General features: G+C 47.2%; 1 long non-coding RNA gene across 1 annotated transcript in view; it reads left to right on the forward strand.

The window, feature by feature from the left end:
- LOC137231068 (uncharacterized) overlaps positions 1-23,079 on the forward strand; it is a 377,188-nt gene extending 354,109 nt beyond the window's left edge. The window contains exon 6 of the long non-coding RNA XR_010946382.1: positions 7,961-23,079. This is a non-coding gene — a long non-coding RNA (uncharacterized lncRNA). The remainder of the gene's footprint in view (positions 1-7,960) is intronic.
- The last annotated feature ends 1,683 nt before the right edge of the window (positions 23,080-24,762 follow it).

Below are 24,762 nucleotides of genomic sequence, written 5' to 3' on the forward strand. Positions count from 1 at the left end.
GAGAGGAGGTCTCTGCATGAGGCCGCCGGGCTGGCCTGGCCCGGCCCACCCTTACCGGGGTCCGGCACTGCCAGTGGAGACCCCCGAGCAGACTCCCCCGACACGCCCACATTGAGTGGAGCCGTGTCCCAGCCAGCTCAGCAGGACTGCTCTTATTCTGCATTAAGAGCATCTCCTCTTCCCCATCCTTGGATGACTCTCCGAACAGGAGGCCAAGGAGAAGGCCAGGCAGGAACAGGCGTGGGGACCAGGTGGCCTCTGCCCACTTCCAGAACGCGCCTGCCTGGGAGATGGGGCCTCCTTTCCTAGTAGCCTCTGTGGAAAGTAAACACAGGATCTGGCTCTCAGGGGCTCTTAAGCCAACCTCCCTGGAAACCAGCTTCACTCAAAAACGTTTAATTAACACGCTCCCACCTTCCTAAAAATAGGAAAGAAAAATCGACAAACACTAAATGGTTACAACCCTCGGATCAAAGTGGTTTTAAGTAGGTTGTACTCAGCTTCAGCCCCTCTCTCATCTCTAATCTCAAGCCAAAGATGTGGACTAATTCTTCAGGAAGGGGCCTGACGTGTCCCAAATGCGTCACGTGGACACCTGCACACTTGCCCATGGCGGCCGTGGTCTCTTCCATTTTATATGCAGCTTAATAGCTGGATTCATAGCAAAGGAGGAGCATTTCAACATCTCCCAAACCCTTGCTCCTTTATCCCTGGTGATGGGGTTGTTTGCTAAGCTTAGCAATTTGGGGTGAGGACGGAGTGTGGATCCAGTGAGCAAATACTTCCAGCAACACAGGCCTCAGGGCCTTTGCACTGGTCCCTCAGCCTGGAAAGCTCGTACCCCGTATCTTCATAGCTCCCTCGGCTCCTCTGTCTTGATTCAAGCATTGATTTCTCAGGGAGGCTTTCCCTGGTCCAGAATTTGAACACTCCCCACACAGAGACTATCTTCCCCCCTTCCTGCTTCACTGTGTTCCTGGGCGCGGACCACTTTCTAAACTGAAGACACTTGACTGCTGTAAGTTGTTCATCTGTGTCCCTCTCCAGGAGGCAGGGAACAAGGATCTTTTTCTATTTGGGGCTCTGATGTATTCCAGGGTCTGGAATAGCGCCTGGCATTTAGAAGGGGCTCACTCGATATTTGTTGGAGGAGAGGCAGTGGTTAAAAGGCTGGATTTTACAAGAATCGCCGAAACTCAAATCCCAGTTCCGCCACTGACCAGCTCCTGACCTTGGGTACCGCTTCACCTGGCTTCTCTGTGCCTTGGTCTCTTCATCTGTAAAATCGGGTGATGGCAACAGTACCTACTTGCAGAGTTGTTATGACTATTAAGGGGTGCTGATATATAAGATACTTAAACAGAGCTTGATACGTGATGTGGGATTTACAAGTGTCCTTTTTGACTATTGCTGGTAACAAGGACACCCCACAGTTATTAAGTACTTCTGTGCGCCGACAGTCCGATTGAGCGGGCTAATATATGTAGAGTACTTGGAATAGTGCTTGGCACGTTTACGTCGATAATAAATATTAGCTATCATTTTATCTCGTTTCATACACAAACCACACGGTGAGGCAGATACAATTACTACGCTGATTAAGCTCGGGGAGGTTACTTACCTCTCCCCAAGCCAGCCTGCAGGAAAGTGCAAATCCAGAGCCACCCCCAACATGAGGCATCCTTACGGGGGGACTGACTGGCCTCAGTCACATCTCCAAGGCACAGGTGTCATTGTTTGCTCACTGGCTGGTCTCTTCTTGACTAGTTGTTACTTTTAATAACTGTAAGGGGAACCCTGAGACTCTTTGGATCACCACGCCCCCAAAGTTCAAAGTCTACGCAAGTCTATTCTCTCCTTTATAAGGACGGGTTACAGGTAATTTGTCATCTGGGGACTGTTGAATGAAATTGTTTAAATTGGTTCAGTACGGACACTAAGTCCAGAGCGCGAAGCTTCCGAACCGACCTGGTTTGGGAACTGAGGCTGTGGCTTTCCCCTGAGGGCTTTCAGTCTATGGGCCGCCCTAGAAAACCCAGCTTTTTCATGATCCTTCCTGCAGGGATGCTGCCTGGTAGAGCACTCGGACGTCCCTCTCGGCCAGCCTGATGGGCGGGCAGTGGCCCAGCACGGCCAGGGCCAGGGATGGGGGGACAGGCAGAAGCAAACCTGACACCGTCGTAAGATCTCAAGAGTCGAGGGGAATTTTCAGAACTGAGGGCAGGAGTGGGAGACAGTCAGCGGGTGAGCTGGACAGTGACAGTTTTGAGTGGCAGCAACGCCTGCAGGGACAGCCCCAAACAGCACTCCTTGGGAGGATTCGGCTTCTCTTTGGTTCCTGGCCTGAAATCCCCTCTTGCCTCAGCAGGTAGGTCATCACCGCTGAGAGGCATTTGTTTCTGCAGCTAAGGAGACAGTGCCCTGGATCTGCAGCCTCAGGGTCCAGAGCTTGTCCCGGGAGGATGGTGCGGCGTAGGATGCAGGAGAGCCTTTCTGCCCGGGGGCAGGCTACGGATACAGCCCTAGGCTGTGCCTGCATCAGACTCGGCGAAAGAGCAGCTCTACAAATGGGCAATGGGAGAAGTCACCCAGGTGGGACCAGGGAAGGGGGATGGAATAGCACAGGGAGGGAAAGAAAGCATGCAGCCTGACGGGCTCTATTAATAGGAGGAAAGAGAACAGGACACAGGCAGCCGAAATAGCAGGTGCAGGGATGAGAGAGATGGAGATGAAGAGGGGATGACCAGAGAAAAAAAGAGAGGATCTGGGGTGGGCGGGGGCCAGGGGAGGTGCCTCATGGAGCTGATACGTAAAGAAGATGTTCTTCCTCTTTCGGAGGCCTGCGTGTTGGCCCAGACGGCATCCAGGAGCTCATTTACTGCCGAATGTCAGGGGCAAGGCTCACAGCATGCCAGCAAGGGCAACCTGGGCGAGGGGTTGCAGGTGGCATGAGCGTCTTTAGGAATCACCTGAAGACCCTTCCTGCCCCTACATGAGCCTCATAGCCTACTTCTCCCTCCTTCCTTTTATTTTTTGCTAAAATGTCGAAATTTGATGTCACTTTGGGGAGTAAAGCACACATTGGTCTCTGTAGGGGAGCTCCTTGAATAGCCTATATTACCAAAGAAAGCTGGCGGATCTGGTTGCCCTCTTCCAAGGGCACCAGAACCTTGCTGAGCTGTCCCGTGGGAGGACACGTGCAGAGTGAAGCTTCCAGCACAAGAGGGGCAGGCTGGCCTTCCTAGTGGGACCCCTGGAGAAACGAGGCCAAGTGAGAGAGTGTGGGTGTGCTGGGTGGAGGGACAGCCAGGGTGGGTGGTGGCGAGGCCCAGCAATACGAGAACATATGGCTGGGCCTCAGAAAGCATCGTGGCGGCCCCGAGTCACGCCCCGGAGCAGAGCTGTCTCCTGCCCTTTCCTTCCTTTGCTGTTACCCCTCATGGAGCAGGAAGCTGCTTTTCTCACAGGACATTTCTCTGCCATCTCTTCTTTCCTCTCTGCTCAGGATGGAATCTCGGAACTCCCAAATATCTTTTTTCTTTTTAATTTTTTTTATGAAGAAGCAAATAGTCGTTCTGACAAGTTTCTTGGAACACCATAATAAAATATTGGAGAAAAGTAGAACAGCCCCACACAGATTTGCTCAGTGCCTCTTGCTTCAAAAACTACTCCTCCAAAGCTGTGTATTATGAAACTAAAACATAAACACGTCTCTTATCCAATAGACACCTGCGTGTCTGTGACATTGCGTGTCACCGGTGTTCCTTGTTTCTGCTTCGCTCTTTTGGCTTCCTCCTCTTATACTGGAGCAGGAAAGGAGGAGGGGGGAGCAGTTGGAAGAAGAAGGGCAGAGAGGCAGAGGGATGCAGATGGGTGTTGTCGAAATTTGGCCTCTGTTCACCGGTGCTGAACAGAAACGTGTAGAGAGAGTTTTGAGTGAAGGAGAAAAGAATGGCTTTCTAGCTTTGCCAGGCAAAGGGGGCCACAGCGGGCTCATGCCCTCAAAGCTGCGTGTCCCGCCCTGGAGGGGGTCCTGAGGAGTCTTACAGTGTTCGAGGAGCAGGGCGTGGTCAGCTCGTGGACATTCTTCTGATTGGTCGGTGGTGAGGTAATTGGGAGTTAGCATCATCAACCTTCCGGTTCCAACCGGTCTGGGGTCTCCGTGCTTGTGGACAGCAGACAGTTAACTTCTCCCACCCGGTCGGGGTTTCAGTATCTGCAAAACAGCTCAAAGGACATGACTCAGAATATTATCTGTAATTCTTGAGGAAGAACTAAAGGCCCTTGGCTTTGTTTAATAAATAAACTATTATTCTTTTGTCTTGCTTGACTGTTTTCTTTTCTTCATTTTCTCACTTAACTGATTAAATTTATTCTTTGACTAAAGTTTTCCTACAGACAAAAGGCAGGCAGAGGGCATGGCTGGGGGGTCTATTCTGGGGAAACCTCATAGGGTCCTGCTCGGTTCCATGGGGGTGAAGGAAGAGAAAGAGGAAGATGAGACACAGGGCATCCGGCTGAGTTCAGGGTTCTGGGAAGCACGTTTAGTAAATCAATTGAAAATCAGACTCCTCGTCAATATTTTTTAAATGTTTTTCTTTTGAACAGAGAGGAGAGATGTTGCGGTGTTGTTTGGTTTTATTCATTAGAGAGAGATCACTTTCTGTTTTTGGCAAGTAAGATTCTGCTTTGAGAGTGGAGAGGGTGGTGCAGTGGGAGGGTTTGGTACTCTCCGCTCAGAGTAGAAAGAGAATCCCAGAATTAGCACGCGTGGACTGTCAGATTCTGTTTAAGGCCTTTTCTTGCATCCAGAGAGATTACACCTAAGCCACTTAACGCTAAGTCGCAAGGGCTCCAGTTGGTCCCACTTCTATTAAAAATCTCGCCTAACAGGAGAGCATCGTATTTTTTTTTTAAGAGGAAAAAGAGAAAAGCTGATGATGGTACTACTCTAACTCTAAATGATACTAGTTCTTCTAATCACTCAGTGATGCAGTATGTTTGCCATCTAATTTCATCCAAAACACCCTAAACTGAAAATAAAGTGCTGTTTAATAGGCATGCAAAGATGTCATTTCATTTTGCTGAATGTTCTAGTAGCAACTACTAATTATTTCAATGTATTTTTTTCCTGTAATTATTTGAAACAGACTATTCAGAGTTCCCCATTAACTTCAAAAATATTTCGGTGTCCTACAGAAATTCAATAGTATAAATTTAAATAGCTTTTTCCCTCCTTTCTTCAATTTGCTGAGAATACAGCTGCATGAGATTGAGGGAGGGAACACTTCTTGTGCAAACAGAAAGCAGCCGAAGAAGAAAGAAAAATCCCATCCCTAAACCCTCTCCTTCTCCTTGGAGGCCCCTTTCCTGCTGCATCCAGTTTCCTTCTGGTTCTCATGGGCAGGGGATAGAACTAATCCACCAGATGCTATTTGTAACTTCCTCTGGCCAGAGAGAGGCTGGCAGGATGGGGATGGCAGATACAGGTGCCGAGCTGGCTGAGGAATTGTGTCACCGTTTGCAAGGCCACCTCCTCCCAGAACCAAGCCCCGATTCCCACGTATACAATTTGAGAGGATGAAGAAGGACCAGCCAGACCGTGACCCCGTGGCAGCCACCGAGGGGCTGCCCTGCGGGGTGCAGACATCCCGGCAGTGGTTCCCATGGCCCTCTGAAAAGGAAGCCCGCACCACGTGTCTTTCTCTCCCAAGGAACTCTCAACCCACCGGCCATAGCATGGCCAGCACTGCAGTGAGGACATGGCGGGTAAGAGCGAGCTGTACACCTCCGAGGGTCACCTCCGAGGGACAGCAGAACGGAGAACCTTGATCCTGTCCAGCTTCTTTATTTGACCCTCCTGCGGCATCAACATTGTGAAGGAAGTTTCCCTGGAGCGAGATGAATAAACTATATATAACAGCAGGTACACTCAGCCACGCATATTGGGGTTTCTGTTCTGCAAGGAGCGTATTCATTGCACACAAGTCCACGGACCTTCCCTAAAAGCCACGGTGCTCAGAGCCAACATTATGTGGCGATAACGCCCTTTCCCATGCATCTTCCCACGTGGAAATAAGTGACAGGTTCCAGCCTGCGTGCTGGGCCGGCTCTGAGGGGTGAGCGGTGTGGGGCAGGGCTGAAGCTGGCCGCTGCGGGATGGGCCTCAGCCCACCCGCTTCCTGGCTTGGCTTCTTCCCTTCCTCGTGCTGTTCCTCCAGCCTGAAAGGTCCTTTAAGGATCTATTAAAGATCACTTGCACATGACAGAAATGAAAAACACAACGTATTTCTAGAATCATGCTGCCTGATCTCTAGCTGTGTGGCAGAGATCAAGAAATGGGGGGAGAAGTTATAAAAAAAAGTCAGCTTTTCTTTCCTATCATTGAAGAGTTTCTACTTCCATGTGTACATATTCTGTCTTCCATTTCATCTTTTCAAGGATATCTTAACAGTGTAAAGCAACTGTACTCCAATAAAAAAAAAATAAGAATACCTAAATGCAGCTCTCAGCTAGGCACAAGTTAATCACACAATATTTACTTGAGAGATAAAGAGCTGTAGGAGGAGTGATCCATCTAGGAAGAGGAAGTTCTACTGGCCAGTACAGAAAGCCCAGGGGGCATCACCATGGCTCCCAGCCCCGGGAGCAAGGACCCTCCAGGAATATTGCCATCAGGAAGCAAAGCTAGACAGCAGGACCACATTGCTCTCTGCAAGTGTGCTGAGAAGCCATGAAGTGACTTCCCTGAAGCCTTAGGGTGGGTCCTGCCGGAAGCCCAAGTTTGGTGAGTCCCACCTCGGGGGAATTTCCGACTTTAAAACGTCCTGATCTTTTGCTCACGTGTTTCATTTTTACTGGCTGAGGGAGTCGTTAAGTAAAACGTGACATTTATATGTACGTGAATGGTGTTCGGAATCCTCGCCTGCGTTGGTTCTCCCAGCACCTTGCGTGCTCACTTGGTGGATGAGAAAATACGCTTTGAGATGGATGTGGGTTCCCAACCTCACCCAAGCTCTTAAGTGGCTAAGTGGAGGGATGTCCTTGCTGTGACAGCTTCATATCTCCTTTAATTTCTTAATCCATACCTCAACCTAGATGTCCCAAGAGTACATCACAACCTTCATGTTCATTGCCATTTTCTAAAGTTGTTTATCCTCCTTAAATGACCCCTCCCCATTCCCTATAACCATCAGTGGAGCCAAAAACATCAAAGTCAGCCTTGATTCTTCCCTCTCCTGGATGCTCTGGTCACTCAGGTAATTAGTCGTCATTTTTACCTGCTAAGTGGATCATAAGCCTTCCCTTCTTCTCATCTTGCTAAACATGCATTCCTGTCTGTCAAGGTTTGTCCCCTGAAATCCATCCTCCATACAGAGCAACCTCTGTCCATTCAGAATCCCTCAGCTTGGTTTCCACTTAAAACCCTTCAGTGGTCCCTCACATCCTTCAACATTGTAGTTGGGAGTCTGGGGTCCAGACTACTTACTTGTTTGCCACCTGACCGTCCCTGAAGGAGGGCGAAGTCTGCAGAGCCTTAGGGGCTCCAGGACATCCAGTTTGAAAGTCACTGGATTATAGAATAAAAAGATCTTTCTAGCGCTTCCCTGGTGGCGCAGTGGTTGAGAGTCCGCCTGCCGATGCAGGGGACACGGGTTCGTGTCCCGGTCCGGGAAGATCCCACATGCCACGGAGCGGCTGGGCCCGTGAGCCATGGCCGCTGAGCCTGCGCATCCGGAGCCTGTGCTCCGCAACGGGAGAGGCCGCAACAGTGAGAGGCCGGTGTACCGCAAAAAAAAAAAAAAAAAAAAATCTTTCCATGCAGTGAAAGCTCTCCAAGCCCTGGCCTTAGCCCACCTCTCCAGTCTCATTCCTTGTCATTTACTGTCTTCCAGTTTATATAACACAGGAAGGAACACTGAGAAAATGATAAATATTATTTTCTGTATTTGTTTTACAGATGAGACCACCAAGTCCTGGTGTGCCTAAGTAACACGCTCAAGGAGATGGTGTGAACCCCTGAGGCAGGTGGACCAGAGCCCACACTGCTCTTCACGACTAGCCACCTGTGCCCCTCATCAGACACCTCCTGGGAAGGCCGTGCCTGAGTGGAGTCCAGGTTGTTTTCTGTGCCCATAGAGGAGGCAGAATATTTGCTCCTGGCCTTCAGAGAATCCAAACAGAAACACTTACGTATCCTTAAATGCACTCACAAAAAAGGGCAACTAGTTCAGCTCTGAGAAGGACAGATTCCGATCTATAAAATATTGACCCCATAAGGTGGCAAGGATAAATACAATAATGTATATGGAAGACCTCTGTGCTCTTGAAAGCAGAGAGCAGAAGCACAAAGACTTGCAGGAGCTGGGCAGGGACCATAAATGATTTTTCTATCCAAGGGGAATGGCGGTGCACAGGGAATCCCCGCCACATTTCAAAAAGCAGCAGCTGCTCAGTTCTAACAGGCTGTTACTGCCCGAGATTTGGAAGGAAGCTCTCAGTACCGCCAACACTTCTGATTTTTAAGAAGAAATCTTGTTTCAAAATGTTGTCCCACCCAATTGTTTGTTGTCATGTATGGATCAAACAAAACAGCAGGAAACTGGGAGAGGGCTTTGGCCTGGAATCTGCCAGTTTGCAGCCTCTGCCTTACAAAGGGCTTCGGGAAGGCCGGCTTTGTAGTTAGAGAAGCAGAATCTCACAAAGCAAACCACCTAAGGGCCGAGGACTTTGGAGTTGGCAGAAGTGTCCTCCCTGGGAGGGTGCGGTTGTAGCGGGCTCAGGAGAAGGAGACCGAGGACCGTCTGAAGACAGGGAAACAAACATCAGAGTGAGCGTCACCAGGCAGGCAGAAAATTAGAAGTGTCGGAATCGATCTGCTCTTCAGAGCCAGAGGACTCAATCAAGGTGGAAAACAGTAAAGAGCAAACTAAAATCAGCGAGCTCCAAATGGTTTGTTTGGGGCGCTGGCTCGAAAAAGGAGTCGCATAAGATGGTGCCGTCTTCCGCGGCCCTTTAGTTTTCTCACTTCTCCCAAAGCCGAGGAAGACAAAACAAAACACTCTCCCTTCACATCGAACTTTGTGAAGGATTCTCTCATCCTCTCGCTAAGAACCTTTTATGACTTTCCCAGCTATATTCAAGGAGATAAAAGGCAAACTCAAAAATTTCAGCAGATAACCAGAACCTATGAAACACATTTCAGAAGGTTAAAATAGAAATCGAAACATAAAAAAAAAAAGCCTGCAGTAAACCATCTGTCCTCCAAACCTGTTTTACCCAGCCTTCCTCATCCTCTGATGGCAGTTCTGTCTTTCTAATTGTTCAGGCCCATTGGAATCAGTGCTGACCGCCCACTCTGTCAACGCTCCACACTTGATCCATCAGGAAATCCGATCGGCTCCACCTTCAAAATATACCTGAAATCCAAGCGCTTCCTTCAGCTCTGCTACTAATACCTTCACTGAGTCAGCGTTGTCTCACCTGGATCATCGCAGGGGCCTCCTGGTTGTTCTCCAGCTTCTATCTAGGCCCCTACATCAGTAAGAATAGGCTACCTGTGGAGCAGAAATAATTATCAATCTCGCAGTCACTTAACCAGCAAAGTTACGAGAACACGCACTCTCACGGTTGAGATAGGTTAGTTGGTGGAGGGACTCTGTTCACCTCTTGCCCACCCAGACAGATGAGCAGCTACCATTGCCATCACATGGTGCTGGCAGAACTGCCCAGAGGCCCTGGAAGGATCCACCGGAAGTGAAATGTGTGACATCTGGTTACACCTCACTGGCCAAGCCAGTCACAGGAGGGTACAATCCAGCCGTGTCCCAGGAGAAGCAGACATACTCTGTGGATACACGAAGGACCAGCACACACCCCTAGGATCTGTTCTCAGCCCAGCAGACTGAGCCATCTTTTTAAGACCTAAGCTGGAAGGTGTCACCTTCCTGCCCTCCATTTCCTTGAGACAAACAAAGCCAGAGCTCCTGTGGTGACGGCAAGGTGCCACATGACCCCATGCCCCATTATGTCTCTGGTCCCACGTGTCCTACTTTCTGTTCCTTTGCTCACTCCATTCCTGAGCCTTTGAGCTTCCTCCTTCCTGTTCCTCAGACAAGCCAGGTGCAGTCCCATCTTTGGGCTTCTGCAGTGTCTGTTCCCTCTGCCTGGATGTATATGTGCATGGCTAGTTCCTTCAAGTTTCCATCTGACCCCCTTAAATTTTTTGTTCTCAAATGTCTTCTTACTTAAAATTGCATCCGTACATCCCTGTGTTTGACCAGGGGAACCATAGCTGCTTAGCTGCATTATCTTGAGAAATTTGCTTAATCTCTCAAAGTTTCAATAGCCTCCCTTGTAAGATTAGGTTGATGGTATGTGACTTGCTGGGTTATTATGAAAATTGAATGAGAAAATATACACGTGACGTTACACTCTTAGTTGTCACCAGCATAAGGCTGGTTCCTCTCGCCCATCCCCAGTTGTAAAATAGCGCAACAGCCATTTAATGGTCTTTTGTAGAATTTCATACTTTGGGGGGTTAGAAGGGACCTTAAAGTTTATCTGGTCTCGTGTTTCCAAATTATCTCCAGATCCTTGTCAATGCAAACCAAAGCATAACAAAGCAAAAATAGAACAAAACCAAAACACAACCCCCCTCCCAATTCTGTGGCCAAATAAGGAAGGGAGGAAAGTTTCTCCTATTTATGCTCAATTTTTGGAGATTCAGAACTCACGTTAGCATATTGAAAACTCTGAGAATCCTTGCGGTAAAGAAACCTGTTCAACTTTGTTTGAACCAACATTCTCCAAACTTAATTGACCACAGAACCCTGCATTTTCCCCTTCACATTAATGCTTGTTAACATCCTGTAGAACTAATGTTCTGTTGAACACAACTTGGGAAGTGCTGAGCTAGTCTAAATCTCACAGTTACTTGAGAACTAAGCTGTAGACCAGAGAGGTTAAGTGCTCAGCCCACTGTGGCACAGAGGCAGGGTGAGACTGGACCCTGACCTGGACACAGTCCAGGGCCAGGTTCCTCATTTCACGATAAATAAAGTCATCAGATGTGAAAATGGAAAGACACTTTCTCCTATTTACTGACATTGTCAGACTCGCTCTCGTGCCCTGGGTCAGAGATCAGGGCTTTCACTGTCCATTTTCATCCCCTCACCTTGTTCTTGCAGCAAGAACTTTTGTTTACCCCTGAGGTCCTCCTTCCACTTTGGATTTCAGGGTGCAAAAAAAAAAAAAAAAAAAAAAAAACCTTTGAGAGCAATGTCCAGGCAGAACTGTTAGTTATTATTTATCTGTGCCCGGGTGTCTTAGTAGACTGTATGTCTAAATGAGGGGGGAAAATGCTCTATAAATAAAGCAACAATCACCCCGTGGCTCTGTCGCGTGGGAGAGCTCACAGACCAAAATCTGCGACAGATGAGCTGTCATTGCCTAGACCCCCTCCCCACCCTTAAAGCCTACCTACCACATGCTCATGCCTTCTTTATCCTTTTCTCCTCTCCTGGGCAACGGGATGTGACAGGTGGACATTTTCTGAGTATAAACGTTTTCAAACGAGGTGGACGGGCTGGGTCCATGGGCTGAACATATACTGTTGGGAAGCTTAGCTCCTGGCTGAGTGTTAACGATGCTTTCTTCCCCAGCGTGCCCTGGTTTGTTTAAGAACAGTCTATGAGCGCTTCCTCTGGAGCCGTGTCTGTATCTCTGTTGTCGTTCATGTCGATGAAGATTATGTATCTCAGTAATGTACTGTATTCGCAGACATTGTGACACTAGTTGCAAGATGATGTCTCTGATTGACACTGGGCTGTATGTATCACACTTTCTTCTCGGATCTTTATGAGATCTTGGTTCTGATTGGCTTGTTTATGCGTCACAATCACACCCTGAGATGTACAGGGACGATACGACGCCTCCTTTTCCTTTTCATAGGTAAGTTGAGGCACAGATCAGAGAAGTGTCTTGCCCAAGATCAAATGATCAGATGTCTAGACATTTGAAGAACCTGGACTTGAATTCATCCTTTGACTAAATCCTGGACTGTCTTCACACTCATGATTCCTGACCTTGGAAAGGTTGTCTTAAATACTCCTTCCTTGTTCCTGCATGGGCTCCTCGGTGACTTGGAAACTGCACATGGTGGAGGCCAAGGTCAGGGCTGACAGATGTGTAAGTGCCCAGGATCCTAGCCTTCCAGTGAGACGCACGCTACCATCACCACCATCATGGCCGAGCAGACAGACTTCCCAATCTATCCCCGGCCCTGGGCTAACTGAATAAGAGAAAGATGTGATCTAACCACAGTACCAGTCCATTTTGTGTGTAATACATTTGTAGGCGTTAGTTAACAAGGGATGTGTACAAGTAGTAAAATATATAATATCTCCCAAAATAAGAACAGCTTTAGTGTGTTAGCTTTCCTGATTATAAAAGCATCATTTACTGCAAACAATATGGAAAGTACAGAAACCTATGGAAAAGAACGTGAACATCAATTATTTCCCATTCCCCAAAGGAACCCGAGGCAAACATCTTGGCTGGACTCTCTCCAGGTACAGGTCTCGCTCACCTGCCCACGAGCCTGTGCAGGAGGTGACATCTCTGCTTTCCGACATGGCTGCTTTAGTACCAGCTATAAACACAAATTTAGTCAATTCTAGAGGGTGCCAATGGAAGAAAAGAAAATCCGGTTTGCTGTGGCTGGAACATATCAGTTGTTAAACTTTATAAGATCATAGACCTCTCTGAGATTTTGATGAAAGCCATGGATAATTCTCAGAGGAAAAAAAAATCTATCCACATACACAGGATACTTTGCATATAACGTTAAGGAATTCAGGAGTTCTACCTGTAATTCCCCTGAAGCCCTTCAAGTCAGAAAGACTCCTGCTGTAAATGAAGAAAGAAGTATTCATAACTCTTATCACAATCTATATATTTGTTTACTTACGTAATATTTCTCTCTCCCACTAGATTATGAGTTTTACAATAGCAGAGACGGTTTATTTTATTCAAAGATGTACAGGCGGTGCCTGGTAGCTAAGATGTCTCAGTTATTTGTGAAATGAAGTAACGAATGAATGAATGTGTGTGTACGGGTGTTCCTTTGCACCAGCAGCGACTTATGCATGATATAAATAGGAGGACTGGTTAGGGGAAAAATAGGAAGGGGGAAGTTTTCATCTGCTTTTTTTATACAGATATAAAAAAAGATGGTAGGGTAGGGTGCCATTCTGTGAAGAGATAGTATTAGTTGTTTGGCGGGGGTGGGGATTATAAACTTTTCATCCAGGTAGGGAGGGCAGCAGTAGCCTGGGTCCTTGGAAACCCTGCCTCATGGTGTCATCACAGGAGGATCTTTTCATGTACTTGGTAGATATTGTCTGACCCAGATGCATGATGGGAAGGTATAACCCGGCACTGCTCACCATTTTTCCTTCCTGTTTATGTTCTTCCAAATGCCTACTTTTCCCTGAATTCAACACCAGTCTGCTCAGGATCCAGCCTCTGTCTCCCTCATACTCAGTGTCTGGAAGCTCATATCAGATTGTTCACAAACAATGAATTCCTTATTGGCTACATTTCCATGGAAGACAACGCTCTTTACTCCAAATCATTGGTCCTGCCAGTGACTAGGTTTGCCTCTGCAATGCCCCTTGGGCTGCATTCCACTTCCTAGATTCCTAGGTTCCTTCTTGGAAGTTCAGGCTTGGATGTGTCATGCAGCTGTGCTTCAGAGAGAGAAAGAGGGGTTAAGTGATGTACAGAGCAGGGCGTCATCTCCTGGTCTCTGCTGCTTGTCATTACCTTGTTAGGTGCACTCGGCACTAATCGCGCAGTCAACACAAATATGCCTGGTGAGCTGAGCAGTGCAGAGCAATAGACTGGACGGGAAGGTTAGATCACAGCCACTCGAAGGGGGCGAGAGGCACAGGCGGGCTGGGTGGGGAAGAGCCCGGACGTGTGGAGTGGCCCTGAGTCGGCCTGCGGGGAAGCAAGCGGAGCTCTTCAAGGCAGGACCCCAGGGACCACTCAGCTCTTGCTTCCTCTCTCTTGACGTCACCGGCCTTTGAGACTTTCTAGCTTCTAACCCCAACTGTTAGAATGAGAATACCTGGCACCTAGTAAATAATCAGCAAACACATGCTGATTTAAACAGAGGGAATGATTTGATGAAATTATTCAAACATTTATTGAATGTCTCTCTTCCAGAGATGGGGCTAGTGCTCAAGATGCCATTGTCTGTTCTAGTCCAGAAGAAGGAAATTCACACACAATAATAATAAATGTATAATATGTCGAAAGAGCTGGAGTAGACTTAAGTGACTGTTCTGTGAAAAGTGCAAAGAAAGAAGTGACTCTCTTAGCCTGCAACATCAGGAGAACATCTAAAAAGCGACACGTGAGTCTGTATTTACTTGATCCACTAATATTGAGCTCCTACAACATGCCAGGGGTTGTGGAAAGCACTGAGAAGAAAATGGTGCAAAATCATTTTGGACTTAAAGGAGCTCACGTTTTACTGGGGAAACAGACCAATGAAAAGGCATTTGAGGGGGAGTGCTTGTGTTTGGTTTACTGTTGTTTACAGTGATGCGTTTGCTCCTCTGTGGGAGGATTATTACATGTGATCATTCCTCTCCTGCGTCCTGATGATAGGCTTGGCCGTGCTCTGGCCAGTTGAATGTGAGTGTATGTTGCCTACACCATGTCTGGTCAGGGACTTTACATCCTATGGATGCTCCATTCAGTCTCTTATGTTCCTATGTCACCTGCCATGAGAAGAGTATGTCTCAAAAGGGGGCTGTCCCCCAGGCAGGGCCTGAAAGAGAGGCTGCCCTGAGCAGATCTGAGCCTGACCCACAGCCTGAAGCAGAGACTCAGCAGCCAGGTCTTATCTGTAGACATGCAACACGAGCAACAAAGACGTCTCTCTGGTTTTGCTCTAAGCTAATGAGACTTGGGGCTGCTTGTTACACAGTGTCACTTAGAGCAATCTAACTAATACAGTGGTAATAGGGGTAAAGCAGAGACCATAGTAAGGAAACATGAGGGAAGTTCAAATGCCAGCCTAGAGCAATGGTCAGCAAAGACTGCCTGGGAGAAGAGGGGCATCTAAGCTGAGTCCTGAGCAGAGAAACGTTGGAAGAAGAAGGATGATCCAGAAAGTGGAGATGCTCAGGTAAAGGCCCAAATAAGGGAGGCTGGAGATATAACTGATGGAAGAAAGCCTCTGAGGAGGAAGGAGGAGGGAAATGCAGTCCAGAACCTTGAGGACTGACAGCAGAGGCAGCACAGGTGGAGGTAGGTACAAAGATGCTTGTGTAGGCAAAGGACAGGAGCTTGAGACAATTTCAGGTTGATGTTCCTTTGGAGTCTCTGCTCAGGTATTACCTTATCAGTGAAGATCCTCTTTACCATCTTTTAAAAATGTCCGTTTGTTCCTCCCCTGCCCCCTTTTTATTTTTCTCTGTGACAACTTCACTATTGGACATACTGTGCAGTAGAGAACTTGCTCATTTGTTTGCTGTCATTCACTTCCCACTGGAATGTAAGCTCCGCAAGGTTTTGTCTCTTGTATTCACTGCTGTATTCCTAGAACCCAGAAGTATCCCTTGCTCACGGAGGGACTCAGTAAATACTTGTTAGATGAATGGATGGTTGGATGATGACTTCTAGTTTTTCAAGTGAAACAGGAGGCAAGGTCGTCTGCCGAGGGCGTTTGGGGAAGCATAGAAGGGCACCAGGCGATGTTAAGAGCCCAGTGGAAGCTGGAGACCTGAGATAATTTGTGAGTTGTGATTTTCTCCAAAGGTTCTTCACAGATCCCATGAAGGAGGGGAGACGGATCCAGGGTTGAAGGTTTTTCAAGGTCAGCATAATGGAAAGAAAAAGATCAAGGACATTTTGGGAACTTGGCAGCAGGAGGTGCTTTTGCTGGAAGTGTTAGAACCTGGGGTCTTGCCTGGATGGAGAAACGGAATGAAGACAGGAGGGGACAGATGGACAGGGGAGGAGGAGGAAACAGCCCTTATGATAATGAAATGGAGAATTCCAGGCCCAGTGAGTTGCTCATCCTGATGAATGGGGCTATGGGGGAGAGCCCTGTGTGAAATGAGCCAAGTGAGACAGGAGATGTGGAAGGGTCCTATGTACCATATTAGGGGGATTGTCATGGAAAGGGCTCCAGGTTCACTTTGGACTCTGGAATTTACTAGTGCATGACTCCATGTGAATTATTCTCTCTAGGTATCCGTTTTCTCATTTTTAAACTAGAGATAATAATAACATCTTTCTCATGGAACATTTATGAGGATCGAATGAAATAAGATATGCAAATGCAGCTAGTATATTTAAGAGAATAAATCAGATAACATATGATACTGCATATTGCCTGCATAGAACAAGTGTCCCATAAATGTTTGTATTCTATTTTGCTGTTTATTTGCTTATTTGGTTTTCTTTTTAGGCTAGAGGTTCACCCCTAGAATGTAGGTATGAGCAGGGTATGGGAGAAATGAGAGCTATTTGATTCATCTGGGGAATGTTTTTAATACTAGACATGATTTCAGTATTCCCTCCAACTTCATCCTCAACCTTCAAAGAATCGCTGCAGGAGGTAGTGGGCTCGCTTTAAAAGTTTTTCTGTAGGTGAATAACGGGTCCTGATCTGCAAACACAGCTCTGGCGTTAGTGTAAAAAAATAGGTGGTGGGGGCTTCCCTGGTGGCGCAGTGGTTGAGAGTCCGCCTGCCAATGCAGGGGACACGGGTTCGTGCCCCGGTCCGGGAGGATCCCACATGCCGTGGAGCGGCTGGGCCCGTGAGCCATGGCCACTGAGCCTGCGCGTCCGGAGCCTGTGCTCCGCAACGGGAGAGGCCACAACAGTGAGAGGCCCGCGTACCGCAAAAAAAAAAAAAAAAAAAAAAAAAGGTGGTGGAAGAGACCAGAGGGCATTACAGAGAGTAATGTTGAGGGGTAATGTAGGGGTCATGTTGAGGTCAAGATGCTTCTTTTGGCAGGAGACTGGGAAAAAGAGAGGTCCATTTGACCTCTGATTAACTTTTTGGGTGTCTAAGGAATTAGATATTAGGAAAAATGACTTGGATTCTCTATAGTTTATGTTTGAAAGACTGGTCAAGATTCAAATCCTGACTCTTCCATTATTGGGTGTATAACCTGGACTACTTAGATCATCTTTCAGCTCTTTTTTTCTCATATGTAAAATAGAGAAAATAAAACTCACCGCAGAGGACTACTCTGGTGATAAAGTGAGATTATGCATCTGAGGGTCTGTCATGGAGGTCCCATCAGGCACTAAGTAAGTGCTCACTAAATGGCAGTAGTGGTGATTGTTGATTTTGGTGTTATTGGTTTCCGTGGATCTCTGGGGTGGGGAAATCTCTGAGTTTTACAACAGGTAGATAATCGTGAGCTCTGTCGATAGAAAATAATGTTTGGTTGATGTATTATTTAGGGTAGATGATAACCTCCATAATAAAGTGATTCTGAATTACAATGTTTTAAACAAAAGAGAATTTTATTCCTCCCTCACCTGACAGCACAGAGTCTGTGGAGTGGCTCTCCATTCCCAACAAGTGGGTCTACCTCCAAGTCCAGGCAGCTGCTCTGTTCTCTCATCTCTAAAACTCAGGGAAGACCTCTCACTAGAAGAAGAAAACGAGCAATGAGCTACAAAGAAAGGACGGGGTGACTCTGGGCAAGGGAACTTGAGTGGGAAAAACGTCAGAGACTCATCCATTTTAAGCATCTCTATGACTTGGAAAATTCTTAGCAATGCATGGTTCACCCCTCATCTGCTAAAGCTGAATCAGATGTAACCTGGTCCAAGCGGCTAAGTTCCAGAGAGTCCTAGAGCCAAAGACCCAGGAGGGTGATTACCACAGAAGTCCTGTATGTGGAGAATCAGGTGGCCTTCAGGTAGGACCTTCGTCCTGGTTTGCCTGGGACAGCCTTGGTTTTAGCAGAAAAAGTCCCACATCTCAGGAAACCACTCAGTCCCAGGGAAACCAGGATGGTTGGTCAACATTTCTTCAGGTTTTATTTAGATTTTTTTTTCCATTGTTGCTTCAGTTACTGCCAAGGAAGAAGACCGTTCTTTCTCCCATCCCTATAATAGCAACATGCCCAGACACACACCCCACACACACATACACCCTAGAACTTCTCCATTGGGTTGACGTGCTATGGTCAAGCTCTTATGGAAATATCAGGATCAAGGAAAAATATAATTCATTCATTTATTGAGCACTTATTACACACTGACAGTACACCAAGTACTATGTTAAGCACATAATATACAAGGACAAATGAGACATGAATTGCGATTCCCAAATGTTCACAGTTGACATGGGGGGAGATATCAGTAACCTGATGATTACAATGGAGTGTGGAAAGTGCTGTGACGGAAAGAAGCTCAGGATACACAGGAATAGAGGGGAAGGTGTCCAGCCAAGCCTGAGGAAAGTGGGGCAGGTCTCTTGGACATAGTGACCCTGAGTTCCTGCTTGCAAGACAGATACTAAGTTTTCAGGCAAAGTAAGTGTGGGGAGGAAAGTGGGGCTGAGTGTGGGGAGAGAGTGAGGGTAGGATGAAGGGGGGAGAGAGCTCTGCGAAGCAAAGGGAGCATCTGAGTAGCTGGCACATGGCTTTGGAGTTGAGACTTAAGAAGCTGAGACTTAAGTAAGTTGGCTGAGTGATACCTCTTCCCTTCAAAAGCCCATTCCTTTATCACTTCTTCCCACACTGGGGTGAGCTGGTCGTTAGAACTGTGCACGGGTCCTAATGAATCTCTGGAAAGTGAGATGGTTTCTTCTGAAATCTTTAACGCCACTCACCGTTCTGAGAGCAGGTGGATTAAGTCCATCAGAAGAGGATCACACACGAATCCAGAAATGTCCCTGGAGTCCTGACTCCCATTCCTCTGCTCGCCCAGCCAAGAAGCATGCAGAGAAATACTAGAAAGTGTGAGCTCTCCAAATGCAGGTGAAGCACCTATGAATTCATCCTCGTGCTCCAGAGCTGTCTCCTGCTGGCCGCACGTCTCTAACGGGGCTGTGTTAAGCTGCTCTAGGGTCCGAGGAAGGTACAAAGTTAGAGGTTCTTCCCGTTGCTTCCATGAAGAATATTTAAAATGTTGACTAAAATAAGTAATTAAATCACAGGTTGCCATGATTGAGTCCAGTCAAAATCCTACTCAATATTTACACTAACATTTGTCAGAACTTTAAGTTGCATGAGCTTCTTCTCCTGAAACCAGATCCTGTCCTGCTCAAGGTCTAACCTCACAAGTCTCTTCTGTCTCAGATAAGTTATTAGCGATGTCAACAGGTACGTGTGAGAGAAACACCTGGGATGCATTTCTTGGTCCTGACTTGAAGAAGAATATGGACTGAACTGTGTCCCCTCAAAATTCATAGTGGAAGCCCCAATGTGACTGTATCTGAAGATAGACTGTATCTTAATTAGATATCGAATTAAGGTTGAATCAGGTCATAAGGGTGGGGCTCTCATCCAACAGGACTGGTGTCTTTATAAGAAGAGGAAGAGACATCAGATCTCCCTCCACCCCGAAACTCCAGGCTGTGCACACCCAGAGGGAAAGCCACGTGAGACAAAGCAAGAAAGCAGCCGTCTGCAGGCCAGGAGGGAGCTCTCATTAGAAACTGAGTGCTGCACCTTGACCTTCGACTTCCAGCCTCCAGAACCACGAGGAGACACACTTCTGGTGTTCAAGCCGCCTGGTCCATGGCATTTTGTTGTGGAAACCCCAGCAAACTCATCTGTCCCCTTCGGAAGATGTCTTTGGTCCTCCTCAGATGAATCTCTTCTACCAACTGCCACAACCCCAGCCTCTTCACTGGATAAGGAATAAAAAGAGAAGGACCTGTTCCTGAACCTCAACCGCCCAGAGGACAACGCTCTTGCTGGGAGAATGGGAGCGACCCGGTCCTGCACAGACCTCTGCATCCTTAGTTCCTCTCTACCCTGAATAAGATGAGGGAACCCTAGGAAGAAAAATGAAAATAATTGACAATAGCAGTAGAACTCTGAACCTCCACATCTTAGCAGGGTTGCAGGGGTGTTTCAGAGACTAGTCCAGGTTACAGTGTATCTTTGCTGGAAATATTGCTCCTTTCCTGGTCTGGGGGCAAATGGGCACCTCTGCCTCCGAGATCTCCCCAGGGATCCTTTCTCTCTAGAGAAACGAACGCCAGTCCACCTACACGGGACAGCTCTTATTTCTCAGCCAGCAGGAAGCATCGCCAGTGAAGAATGTTCCCTAATTATCCGCACACCTCCCAGCAGAGCACGGGTGTGTGAGCCGGGACGAGTGATGACGATGCATCTGGAAGGCTCACGGAGAGAAGACGGAGGCGCTCCCTCGCTGGCACTTATGAAGAATTCATGGATATTCCTGCTGCAGCCCCTTCATTTAGCCAGAACCCTTGCATAAGATGCATGCATAATTGAAAGGCCCAAACCGTCGGCTTCTCCATGAGAGCAGAGGCCGGCATCCCGCAGGCGGGTGGGTGCACACACACGGAGGTGCAGCGTGGGCCCTCTGACAGCTGCTTCTGTGGCCTCAGCGTTACTTTATATTTAGTGCCTTATAGTTAGTGACAGCCTATCCAGCATGGGGTATTTCTTATCTAAGGAGATGGGTGCTGGACGGTCCCTGTGGGATGGACAGTGTCGGGAGGGTCTCTCCATCTCACGGGTGGTTGATCTAGAATCTAGGTAACTGTTTTCTAACTGCAAGCCATGCCACATTATGGGTCACAAAATCAATTTATTGGGTCATGGTCAGCATTTTTAAAAAAGAATGCAATAGAATAGAATAAAACTTTTTGGTATACACACATACACACTCACACACACAATGTGTCCTGATGTAAAATGTGGATCACAATAAAAATTTTGAAAGGAAAGTCATTGGGGTCTGTGAACTTTAAGTCCCTTTTAAACCTGAAATTCCATAATTATATCAATCTTCTACTTTGTGCTGAGTGCTGAGCAAGGCATTGTGGGATTCGAATAGGTTGAAGATGGTCCCTGAACTAGGGCCCTGGTCCAGGGAGGGAAGCCAATAAATAGTATACTTCCAACGTATACTTTGGCCAGGCACTCTGCTAGGCTCTTTCTTATTGTCTTATTTCTTTTAATCTCAGCAAAAATCCTGTGAGATATGTATTTTTCTTTTCATTTTCTGGGTGAGGAGATGGGCTCAGAAAGATGTATGTCACATAGTGATCATGGATTGCAAGACTTCACATGAAATAATGGGGGAAAGATTACATTCCCAAGTGTTTGCTTCGGGCAATAACGGTCATAGAGAACCCGTGAGAGAAGGGATCAGTGTGAATTGTCCCTGCAGGCTGACTGGTTCTCAGTGGTAGCCTTTGTGGACAAGGCCCTTCTAAGTTTGGGGAACAGAATAAAGAAAGAAGCAGAATAAAGTTGAGATCAATTCAAAAAACAGGAACTGCATTCCAGACTCTGTGTTAGGCCCTGGAACACGGCAACAAGCACCAAACATCCCTGCCCCCAAGGAGCTTAAACTGGAGAGCAGGCTCTTGCAGAAAGGAGCATTTGGGGGATGCTGCCTGTTTTTATATCTGACAGAGTATTTAGGAGACTCAAGCAATTCCCTGTTACCTGGAACTTACAGTTGTCAATGGGTGGCCCATGTAAAAAGCGTTCTTGTTTCCCCAGGCTACCAGGTTTCACTGATTAGAATAAGAACAATTTACCGAATAGCACAGAAGGTCTGGAAGAGCCTGGTGCTTTTCCAGAGCAGCCAGGAATACAATCAGGGAGTTTCGCAGGAAGGGAATGCTGTCAATAAAACCCGAAGTCTTAGCCAAGCAGCCAGGGTGTGGGCTCGGATGCGGTTCCCAGGATGCTTCACGTGCAGAGCTGGTGCCAGACATTGCTCCAAAGACCCAGTCATCCTCTGGGTGTCTCATCTTTGCCTCTCAGTCATATGCCTCATATTATTCTGACTCGCCATGCCAGGGCGAAAATATCTCCCTGGTGTTTCCCTGGTACCCACCAACCACTTCTCTCCAACATTTTCTCATCTCTGTTTCACATCTTCTGACAGAGCCAACCACTGTGTCCTGGATTCCATTCTTTGTCCTATTCTGTGTTCCTTCACCAGCTCTTCTGTTTTTGCAAAAGCCAGCAAAATGTCTCTTTGTCCGTCTCCTCTCTTTTTCCAACTCATGTCATTCCCAATTCACGCCTCAGAGAGTGGCTATGAGGCAGCTTTTACACACAGTGCATGCCAACTCCCTCAAACACCTGTCATCTCTCAAACTAAGCTCCTTTAGGAGGTTTTCCCGGACTGTGGATCAGAAAGGCACCATCTCACCTTACAGAAACATCCTTTATATAAAACTGCTTCTCAAAATGAATTCAGTGCAGCAGACACACAAAATCCTTAAGAATGGCAGTCTACCTTTACAGTGTGGGCTTAGGACAGGTGTTTCCAGTGGGGGAATACCTTGTCTTTCTACTGTCTTACGTGGTGCTTACAAGCTGGGAGGGTTCAGACAGCAGAGGCAAGACTGGGGTAGACCAATCCATTCACACACAGCTAGTGAATTTATTGTGTGCAATGCCGTGTTGTGGACAGACGTACTGGGGAGACAGAAGATGAAAGGAGAAACTCTGTTCTTCAGTAGTTTGCAGTTGAGTTGGAAGAGGGGGATGCAGATGTATTTGTAAGAATTCCTGACAGAGGACAGAATCCTAAGGCAAGGTGACACGTGTGGTTCCCAAGTACTCCGGGCAGGTGCCTTGCTTGCTTGCTTGTTTGTTTCTCTTTCCTCTCAAGCTCAACAGGCCCACAGTCTTCCTGGGAACCACCAGACAGCTTCTGGGTTCTTGGCTTCCCCTCCCCGACGCGTGTCCCCGCCTCTCAGCCTCCCCGCCTTCCCCCGCAGTCAGGAGAGGGCTCCCTGAGGATGGATAAGAGTGGTGGTTTCATCTTCCACGCACTGTGTTCAGGGCTGGGAAAGGCATGCTGATGAGTCAGGAGCTTGGAGCAACTGCTGAGGGCATTAAATAATACAAAACTCAGTGTCTGGTTTTCAAAATAACCCAAATAAAATCAAAATATTTTCTGCCTAATTTTGTCCATGAGAGTTTCTTGGCTCTTTTATTACTTTTATGATACAAATATTTCATGACCATCGTTTCAAAAGAATAAACGAGGGACTTCCCTGGTGGCACGGTGGTTAAGAATCCACCTGCCAATGCAGCAGACACGGGTTCGAGCCCTGGTCCGGGAAGATCCCTCATGCCGCGGAGCAACAAAGCCCGTGCACCGCAACTACTGAGCCTGCGCTCTAAAGCCAGTGAGCCACAACTACTGAGCCTGCGTGCCACAACTACTGAAGCCCGCGCGCCTAGAGCCTGTGCTCCGCAACAAGAGAAGCCACCGCAATGAGAAGCCCGCGCACCGCAATGAAGTATAGCCCCTGCTCGCTGCAACTAGAGAAAGCCCGCGTACAGCAACGAAGACCCAACACAGCCAAAAATAAGTAAATAAATAAATAAGTCTTTAAAATAAAAGAATATGAAAATATACTAAGTACAATCTGAAAGCTACTCTTCACCCCTCCTGCACCCCACCCCCGAGGCGAGCACTGTCTGCCCACTGACTCACCTCCATTCCCCTCTCAAGATAGACACGGACACTTATATTTGATCGATGACTGGAATACTACACTCATTGCTCTTTGATTCTTTTCTTGTAATAATAGCGTTCAGAGACACATAAGTACGTTAGCGATACCCCATGTGTAAACAACTGTATAGCACTCTGTGAAAGGGAAGAACAAAAATGAACCTTAAAATATTCCTTACGACGGCGATCTATGTGGTGCTTGTTTCTATTATTAGACAAAACTGCACTCAGCGCACTTGTAGCCGGCTCCTTGTGCCCTTGCATGTTTCTCCAGAAAAGAGAACCTCAAGGTAGAATTGTTGACCAATAGGAAAAACACGTTTAAAATGTTGATTGATGATGTTTCACGTATGGCCCAATGGTGTGTGAAATGCTCTTCTCTTCCACCCGCAGCAACCCTTGACATTATCAGTATTTTAAAACTATTGCCAATCTATTGCAGGGCGTGGAGTGGGGAACCTCGTTATTGTTTAAATTTGAATATCTCTGTTTACTAGTTGGCTTGAAACTCTTCTCCTACGTTTGTTTGTTTTTTTAGTGTTTCCTTTCTGTGTATTGTTTACTTGCCTGTTTTTATACTGTGGCGTTGATGGGTATGGAGATGTACTGCATCCCTCGCATATACTCAACTTCCTAGGGACTCCAACCCCTGGCAGGTTGCCTGTCTTATCATGATGATTGGCAGGAGTGCCTTAGGTATTCCGGATGCCAAATGAAAGCTGCAAATGTAATGGGTTCCAAACCCATCAGCCAGAAGTGAAACTCTCCTCATTTCTCTCTCGCTGAATTTGATGTCCACCCTTTCCACTAGATGGCAGAAGCTGAATCTCAGACCCAACCGTCATGGCTCTTTTCCTCAGCTTGGGGTCAGGTTTCTGGGGTATGGGTACCAAGGTGTCGTTGGCAGGAGGCATCTGGTCTTCAGTCACATTTTGTCCACCCTGCCTCCCCTGAGAAAAGCTTTATATCCTCTGGTTCTTGATCTTTAAGTTAAAGCTGAGTCATTCTTTGTTCCCGTTCAAGGTG

Source organism: Pseudorca crassidens, chromosome 9 (genome assembly GCF_039906515.1).
Source record: "Pseudorca crassidens isolate mPseCra1 chromosome 9, mPseCra1.hap1, whole genome shotgun sequence".
In the NCBI taxonomy this organism is placed as follows: Eukaryota; Metazoa; Chordata; class Mammalia; order Artiodactyla; family Delphinidae; genus Pseudorca; species Pseudorca crassidens.